Source organism: Scyliorhinus torazame, chromosome 5, assembly GCF_047496885.1.
Source record: "Scyliorhinus torazame isolate Kashiwa2021f chromosome 5, sScyTor2.1, whole genome shotgun sequence".
Classification (NCBI taxonomy): domain Eukaryota; kingdom Metazoa; phylum Chordata; class Chondrichthyes; order Carcharhiniformes; family Scyliorhinidae; genus Scyliorhinus; species Scyliorhinus torazame.
This window is the reverse complement of record NC_092711.1, coordinates 292,585,141-292,593,441: the sequence shown is the minus strand read 5'-3', so window position 1 is coordinate 292,593,441 and position 8,301 is coordinate 292,585,141. Positions and strand designations below refer to the sequence as shown.

Genomic DNA, 8,301 nt, shown 5'->3' with positions numbered 1-8,301 from the left:
CAGTAAGGGGTGGTAGGGGCCCGCCGAATTTCAGGGTTAGGTTCGGGAGGTTGCACTGGAAGTCCAGGCCGAGTAGCAGGGCAGCGCAGAGGTTGGGGAGGACGTAGAGGTGGAAGCCGCTGAACTCCATGCCCTGGACAGTGAGAGTGGCGATGCAGTACCCCCGGATCGCCACGGAGTGGGACCCGGAGACCAGGAAGATTCTCTGGTTAGCGGGGTGTACCGCGAGGGAGCAGCGCCTTACCGTATCCGGGTGAATGAAGCTCTCAGTGCTCCCGGAGTCCAGCAGGCAGGAGATCTTGTGCTTGTTGACCTTCACTTTAGTTGAAGCAGTCGCAAGGTTGTGTGGTCGAGACTGGTCAATCGTGACCGAGGTGAGACGTGGCTGGTCGTTGGCGGTTGCAGGCGATGAGCAGCCGGATGTGGTGCCCGACGGGCATGGGTCCTGAGTCGGGTAAGATGGCGGCACCCGCGGGCCGCATGTGTCGTGGAGGAAGCAAGATGGCGGCGCCCGTTGGTCCTGGAAGGAAGAAGATGGCAGCACCCACGGGTCGCACGTATTGCGAGTCGGGCAAGATGGTGGCGCCTACTGGCCACACGTGGTCCTAGGAGGGGAAGATGGCGGCGCCCACTGACTGCACATGGGAGGTGCCGGGACAATAGCGGCGATTGAGCGGGTCTGGCACACTGCAGCGAAATGTCCCTTCTTGCCACAGGCCTTGCAGAGGGCACTCTGCGCCGGGCAGCACTGTCGGGGGTGTTTTGACTGCCCACAGAAGTAGCATTTGGGCCCCCCAGGGTTGGTCGGCTGCCGCGCGGCACAGGCCTGGGATTGGCTGAGGGCGGTCGCTGATGGGGTCCACGATGGGGCGGCTGTCTGCGGAGTCCATGATGCACAGGGGGGGTGGGCAGCGCGGTCGGGGGCATAGGCCTGAATGTTGCATGATGCGACCGCAAGTGAAACGCTAGTTTTTGGGTCGCCGCGAGGTCGAGCGTGGCCCCCTCTAAGAGGCGTGGCGGATGTAGTCAGACCCTATGCCTGTAACAAATGCGTCTCTCATTAGCAAATTTGAGTGTTCCGTGGCCGAAAGGGCCTGACAGTCACAGTTTCTAACTAGGGGGAGCGGGGCGCGCCAGAAATCTTCCACCGACTCACCGGGAAGTTGACGTCGCGTGGAGAGGAGGTGCCTGGTGTAGAGTGTGTTAGTCCGCTGAGCGAAGTTTTCCTTCAGTAGCGCCATGGCCTCTGCGTAGGTCGGTTCTGGACAAGTGGAAAGACGTTGGAGCTCAGCTCAGTGTAAAGGATCTGGAGCTTCTGAGCTTCTGGAATATCGTCTGACGTAGACCCGATGTACGCTTCAAAACAGGCTAGCCAATGTTCAAAGTCCTTTTGCCGTTGTCTGCTTGCGGATCCAGCTGCAGGCGATCCGGCTTGATGCGGAGGTCCAGCTTCTGAAAAACTCAGTGGATTGGATTGGATTTGTTTATTGTCATGTGTACCGAGGTACAGTGAAATGTATTTTTCTGCGAGCAGCTCAACAGATCATTAAGTACATGGGAAGAAAAGGGAAGAAAAGAAAATATATAATAGGGCAACACAACATATACAATGTAACTACATAAGCACTGGCATCGGATGAAGCATACAGGGTGTAGTATTAATGAGGTCAGTCCATAAGAGGGTAATTTAGGAGTCTGGTAACAGTGGGGAAGAAGCTGTTTTTGAGTCTTTTTGTGCGTGTTCTCAGACTTCTGTATCTCCTGCCCGATGGAAGAAGTTGGAAGGGTGAGTAAGCCGGGTGGGAGGGATCTTTGATTATGCTGCCCGCTTTCCCCAGGCAGCGTGAGGTGTAGATGGAGTCAATGGACAGGAGGCAGGTTTGTGTGATGGACTGGGCGGTGTTCACGACTCTCTGAAGTTTCCTGCGGTCCTGGGCCGAGCAGTTGCCATACCAGGCTGTGATGCAGCCCAATAGGATGCTTTCTATGGTGCATCTGTAATAGTTGGTATGGGTTAATGTGGACATGCTGAATTTCCTTAGTTTCCTGAGAAAGTATAGGCGCAGTTGAGCTTTCCTGGTGGTAGCGTCGACGTGGGTGGACCAGGACAGATTTTTGGAGATGTGCACCCCTAGGAATTTGAAACTGCTAATCATCTCCACCTCGGCACCATTGATGCTGACAGGGGTGTGTACAGTACTTTGTTTCCTGAAGTCAATGACCAGCTCTTTAGTTTTGCTGGCATTGAGGGAGAGATTGTTGTCGCTACACCACTCCACTAGGTTCCACTATGTGCAGTGTAATAAATTGATGCACGATCAATTACACAAAGATGAGAGTAGGATGTAATCGAGGCTTTATTACACTGAGATGTGTGGCCTCCTACAGCAGCTGACAAAATGGCTGCTGTACTGGGAGCACACATATTTATACTCCGCCTACTGGGCGGAACCAGCAGGCAGGGATCTACCCCCGTACCTGTAGTACAGGGGCTTTACCGTAATGCACCCATATCAACATCCTATTTATACAATATATACATCAGTGGTGACTACCACACTAGGTAAATACACAAGGCAGAAAAGAAGGATATGCTGTTAAGGTTGGGTGAATAATGGTGGAAGGAGGTTCATGCAGTGCATAAAGGCCAACATAGGCTGTCATGGGAGATGGCAAACATGTGGTCCATTCTGTTTTTATCTAATGTCACCACTTCAACATATGCAACATAGAACAGCACGGTGGCGCAGTGGGTTAGCGCTGCGGCCTCATGGCACCAAGGTCCCAGGTTCAATTCTGGGTCACTGTCCTTGTGGAGTTTGTACATTCTCCCCGTGTTTGCGTGGGTTTCGCCCGCACAACCCAAAAATGTGCATGCAAGGTGGATTGGACACGCTAAAGTGCCCCTTAATTGGAAAAAATTAATTGGGTACTCTAAATTTAAAAAAACATATGCAACATTGACCAGTTGGTCTGATTCTGTGCTGTAATTCCATGGAATTCTCTTAGTTTAGCCTAATGCATGCTCCAGCAAACCTTGGGCGCGACTCTCCTAATCGGAGACTATGTGCGCCAGCCAGCAGGAAAACAGGAGTGATTACTGCTGGTGACCCTGACGTGCCTTTTAATGGCACTTAGAAAAGATTTTACCCTCAACCGGGTTTTCAGTGCCATTCAATGGCACACCAGGGTCGTCTCTGGAACTGAGACGGGCGGAACCTAATCTCACTGAGACATCCCACTCCTCAAAGGCTCGGGCATTTTTGAAGGGCATGCAATCGCAGAAAGCTGCTGCTGCACCCCCCCCCCCCTCATCCACCGGATCGCTGGCAAGGTCTCCCCCTACCCTAATCCCTGGCAAGGGCTCCCCCCCTCAGTGCCACTCTTCATTCCTGTCCCCTGTGTGCTGAGGGGGGTGGGGGTTAAGGGGCTTGTGCTGGGCTGGAGGGACTCAGGTCGGCAGTTCCAAATATATTACTTCACGGAAATAACAATATGTTTGCCTTGGTAAGGACCTGCAGTTAAAGAAATTGATTATGTGATTCTTTGCTAAACTGGTCACCATCTGCTTTAAATCAATGCTACATTCCTCGACTACATTTCAAAAGTATTTTTCTGGCTATAAGGTGCTTTGGGATGGCCACAGGTGCAAGGCGCTATATAAATGCATTTATTTTTCCATTTCCTCTTCCTATATGAAATGGGAGCGATCGAACAGCCACCCTGCGCCAGTAAAGCCGTGCACTGCGGCGCAATGTGGCTGATAGAAGCCGGGAGACCCCGCTCCCAGGATCTACCCGGTTTGCAACACCTTGTGATATCTAACGCGATCTCACGAGACGTTGCGTTGTAAATCCTTCCCATTGTGGATGCCAGTCTGGCACTGGCAAGGTGCCCAGGTGGCACTGTCAGCTGGCTGGGACATTGCCTGCATACCAGGTTGGCACTGCCAAGGTGCCATGCTGGCATTTTTCACGCGGTGGTGATCGGGCTGGGGATGCCTGCGAGGTGGTGGGGAGGGTGCAGGGGGCGGGGTGCTAGGGGCCCACTCATTGTGAGTGGGTTTGTGGGGTTTGTGCGAGGGGGGGGGTCCGCATTGGGGCCTCCAGAGATCGGGATACCATTTAAAAATTACATCCCGATCTCTCGCTACACTGAGGAGTTCCGGCGAGTGTAACTCCTCAGTGCAGAAAACGGGGCTATGTGCGACCTCGGTCCCGCATTCCCCGCTGAGGCTCCCTCTCTAACCCGAGTGCTGTTCGATAGTGTGTGTTTCTCAGTGCTGCAAGCGCTGGGAACTATGTGCCTAAATGCACTCGCTATGGAACTTCCTTCCCATTTAGTTAAATCACGCCCAGTATTTGCAACGTCAAATTATACGATTGTTATAATATTAATCTATGGGGGCGGTATGTGGCGCAGTGGTTAGCACTGGGACTGCGGTGCTGAGGACCTGGGTTCAAATCCCGGCCCTGGGTCACTGTCCGTGTGGAGTTTGCACATTCTCCCCATGTCTGCGTGGGTTTCACCCCCACAACCCAAAGATGTGCTGGTTAGGTGGATTGATCACGCTAAATTGCCACTTAATTGGAAAAGAAAAATAATTGGGTACTCTTTAAAAAAAAATGTTTTAAATAATATTAATCTATAGTAACTCAGCCCACAAAAAAATACCCATTTTGATTGATTTGCGTTTTCCCCACTCAACAATTATTAGCTAATACATCTCAACACATCTCCCTGTGACAGTCAAAGATAGTTGAAATGCTTCCTTAAAATATACATTTTAGCACCATCTACTGGTATTAACAAAATAGCTTCTGCTGTGTACATGGCCACTCCGTCCTTCTTTGTAGATTTTCATATGGCTTTTTTTAGTCAGGTTCATCATCTGCCTTGTAACTAGATTCAAAATGTGTCACAAAATGCATACCTCGTTCAGCTGACTGGTTTAAAAAAAATCAATCAGTGGAAAAATGCGAAGACCCTGCTTCCATTGGCTCCAATCCACATAACAGCGACTGCACTTGAGTTTACGTAAGGTCAGGTTTTTCCTGTTACGGAACCTAGTTGTAAACCAAAGGCTCTGTGCTTCAGAGCTTCACATTGGATCAAATGCTGCATTCCTCAAGATTATACTACCTTGTTGGGGGGGGGGGGGAGGGGGGGGAGGGAACTCGATACATTTAACCCGGTATTTTATTGTATTCGCCGTGTCAGATTAAGTAAATGGTATTCATAATTTGGCTTAGTTCTTCTTTAAAACAATCAGCGCCAAGAATTCCCACTTGCCATTTCTGTGTACGTTTTCTCTTCAATTGGCGAACTGAGGTGAAAGGTGAAAGCTCATAAAATGAAGCACCGCCGTGGCTCAGAGAGGTGGGAGAAGAGATAAATCGCATAGTTGTGATTAGGCGATGCCAAACCTGAAAGACTGCAGTTAATAGGAGGGAGGGATGACCGAGACAGGTAAGAAATTCCACAGTTCTGTGCGCCTGGGAAAGAACACGAATGTAGTGTGAAATCAGCGAGTCTTAGTTTCATTTCAAGAAATGCAGAGTTCGGGACGAGAATTCAAAGCAGTGCAGAAAACACGAGTACACTTTGTAAAAGCTGCAGTCTATTCCAGAATCCCTTTCTGATCTTCTCTGAATCCAGTTGTAGCCTTTTCTGGAATTTGCTTTCTCTGTTTATGGAGCTCATCCTGGTATCTAGGAATGAATCAGAATCCTTTTACAACGTTCCATTTTACAACATAAATGGAGAGCTAGCGCCTCTCAATAAGTTATTTCATTTGCCGAATCAGGGTAGCCAAAAATGTCCTGCGATCCGATTTCTCATTTTATGAATTAATAAGGAGCAAGTCTAAGGATTCACATTCCAGTTCCTGCATTTCTGTATTTCTGTACAAGGCTGAGATTTACATAACAAGATCTTTCATGTCCAAATCTTACACCCATCCCCAGCTCTTGTTTTTGTTAGATGTATTATGGAACTGTAGAGTTTATATTATATTCAACTAAAATATGATGCAGACAAGAATCTGGTCTATAGCTACTTGCTGTAGACCAATTGTCCAAAATATGTCCATTTAAAAAGTTTCCTTAGGCAGCACCTTCCAGACCCATGGCACTACCATCCAGGGTAGCAGATACATGGGAACCCCACCACCCAGGTGTCACATTGGCACAGCAGTTAACAGTGCTGCCTCTCAGTGCCATGAACTTGGCTTTGAGTCCGGCCTTGCGTGACCGGGTGCTCTGGTTTCCTCCCACAGTCCAAATATTTACAGGTTGGGTGGATTGCCCTTTATTGTCCAAAGATGTACAGATTAGGTGGATGGTCCATGATCAATGCACAGGGTTACAGGGATTGGGCGGGGGAGTCGGCCTGGGTAGAGTGCCCTTTCAGAGGGTTGCTGCAGACTTGATGATCCGACTGGCCTCCTTTTGAACTGTAGGGATTCGACGGAGATTCCTCTCAAAGTCACTCACCATCCTGACTTGGAAATATTTTGTCGTTCCTTCACTGTCGCTGGGTCAAATCCTGGAATTCCCTCCCTAACAGCACTGTGGGTGTACCTGCACCTCCGGGACTGCAGCAGATCAAGGAGACCGCTCACCACCACCTTCTCAAGGGCAGCTAGGGATGGGCAATAAATGTTGGCCTAGCCAGCGAGACCCACATCCCATAAATGAATTTGAAAAATGTGTAAATTGGCAACATAATCAGTATTATGCAACATGAATGTAACAGCTTCTGTGGTGGCTTCACATCAGAACACAAGCAGTTTTTTGACCTCAATGCTTCTGAATGTGTGTTGGCTACACTAGGGGTGTCTGCAGGGGTGCTGTGTTTCCTTAGGACCTTAATACCGCGACTTGGCAAGGCTCTCTACCCAGCTGCAGGCTGGAAATACTAGCTTTTGTTCCTCTCATTCTAAAGTCGGGATGTGGATCAGCCATGGCTCGGTGGGCCGCATTCTCACCTCCAAGTCACAACATTTGTGTTTCAAGTCCCAGGCCTGCACTTGACTTCAAAAATCAAGGCTGGTGCTCCAGTGCGGTACTGAGAGAGAACTGCACTGTTGGAGATGCTGAACTTTGGATGAGATCTTAAACCGAGGGCCTCATATGCCTGCTCCGGTGCCTCGGGTGACTGCCTGTGTGGAGTTTGCATGTTCTCTCTGTGTTTCGTGGGTTTCCTGCAGACGCTCTGGTTTCCTCCCACAGTCCAAAGATGTGCAGGTTAGATGGATTAGCCATGATAAATTGCTCCTTAGTGTCCAAGGATGTGGATGTCTTGGACAATAAGGGTGGGTAATAAATATGACCTTTTCCAGCAACGCTCATATCCCATGAATGAATATCTTTTAAAAATGGAACCAAGGTGGGGATATGGAGTTAAGGTACGGGGATGGGGCGAGCTTGGCGGCATGGAGCTGGGTAGAGTGCTCTTTCTGAGGGTCAGTGCAGACTTGATGGGCCGACTGCCTCCTTCTGCACATAGGGATTCTATGAGGGGTTCTATGGCACTATCCGAAGAAGAGCAGAAGAGTCATCACCAGCACCCTGGCCAATATTAATTCCTCAATCAACCTCAAAAAAAACATTGCCACAGGCAAAACACATTGAGTGGATGTATGCTAATGAAGTGTTGCAGAGTTCAATTTGAACCTACATTTCACTTCTACCTTTCAGTCAATAGACAACAGTTTGCAAAATAAATGAAAGCACAACAGCATCGGAAAGCGCAATTTCCAACTTGATTACAATTGTGAGGTTGCCACCAAAGTTTATGTATGCTTTTTAAAAAAACATTTCAGCGCTAGGAAATACTATGGTTAGGGAAACACATTGATGAGCAGATTTTCCGCAATTGATATAAAAAGATGAGTGAGAATCTCGCAGGTAGTTCTTGGAGCTCTATCGGGAGAGAATGCCAGAGATGTGCAAGTGAAAAGAATCCCATCCCTTTGGCAGTCGTCAGGTCGAAGGTGCAGCTTCAGATATTCGAAGCTGCTCAGAAGTGAGGGGGGGGAGCCAACATGGCAGTAGGCTGTTTACAAAATGTGTGAGGCCTGTATATTGGAGCCATACTCTTGTTTTTAATGGTGGCTCATTACGTTAACCTACTTAGGCATTCCTCCTCCGTTCAGGGAGAATTTCTTCTCATTTTCTCCTGTCGGTGATGCACTGAGAAGGCAACATTTAAAAGACTGGTAACCTACTGCCGTGATCTCTTGACCTCCCCACAAAATTGCCTCATCGCTGCCTCCTCCATTAAAACCTCCGAGCTCTC

The 8,301-nt window shown here is 49.1% G+C and overlaps 1 long non-coding RNA gene across 1 annotated transcript in view; it reads left to right on the top strand.

Moving 5' to 3' along the window:
- The first annotated feature begins 5,250 nt into the window (after window positions 1-5,250).
- LOC140421211 (uncharacterized) overlaps window positions 5,251-8,301 on the top strand; it is a 51,127-nt gene continuing 48,076 nt past the window's right edge. The window contains exon 1 of the long non-coding RNA XR_011946693.1: window positions 5,251-5,469. This is a non-coding gene — a long non-coding RNA (uncharacterized lncRNA). The remainder of the gene's footprint in view (window positions 5,470-8,301) is intronic.